Below are 875 nucleotides of genomic sequence, written 5' to 3' on the forward strand. Positions count from 1 at the left end.
CCGCCCGAGCCGGCCCCGGGGCGCTCGGCGAGCCTCCTGGCACCTCCCACCTTCCCGGCCGCTGAGGTTTACGCCAGTGCTTGACAGGGAGAGAGGTGCTGCCGCTGCGCAGAAACGCCGCCGCGACCTGGCTTCAGTGCACTGGCTGCTAGGAAAACCGGTCACGGTAGTCTGCAGATCTGAAGATCCCCACGAACAGGAGTGGAAGAAGCCACGTAGTTTCTTGTGCCTCTCTTCAAAATGTGGCTTTAGCAGTGGTGAGAATGACAAATGGGAGTTACACGGCACGTAGCCTGCTCTACATTGGGGCAATCCTTTTCTCTGCGCTTCTGCTTTTAGAGGCAAGGCCCCAAATCCTTCAGCTCAGAAGATGGAAAGCGGGGCTACCCTCTTGCTCCTGCCCCTTTATTTGTCCCATTGCCACTCACCTGGTTCATCTCATAGAAGTTGAGCGGGGGCTTGTGCTATCTCATGTTCACCTTATGATGCTGCTTGAGGCCACCTTTCTTGAAGTCCCAGTCAGCAAGCTGTGAGCAGCTGAATGGGAGGCATTGCTGGTATCTTGGCAGTTCAGGCATAGAGGCACTCAAGCTCTGTGGGGAGGGCAAGGGGTACAGTGGGAAGCAGCACTGCAGTCTGTAAGGCTCAAAGGTGTCCCTAATTTCCAGGAGCTTGCTGATAGGATTCACAGGTGAGGCCCAGGCTAAAGAAAGGGGGATTCTGTCTATTACCGTCTTGTGCACGCAGGAGATAGATAGACAGCAGAGGCTTGGCCAAAACTGCAAACACAGGCTTCCTGGGCCTGGCTCTGCTCTGCCAGTGCAACTCCTCAGGAGATCGTCAGGAACAGAGCAAACGGCAGTGCCTCTTAGGAG

Source organism: Apteryx rowi, unplaced genomic scaffold (genome assembly GCF_003343035.1).
Source record: "Apteryx rowi isolate R43461 unplaced genomic scaffold, aptRow1 scaffold_2, whole genome shotgun sequence".
Classification (NCBI taxonomy): Eukaryota; Metazoa; Chordata; class Aves; order Apterygiformes; family Apterygidae; genus Apteryx; species Apteryx rowi.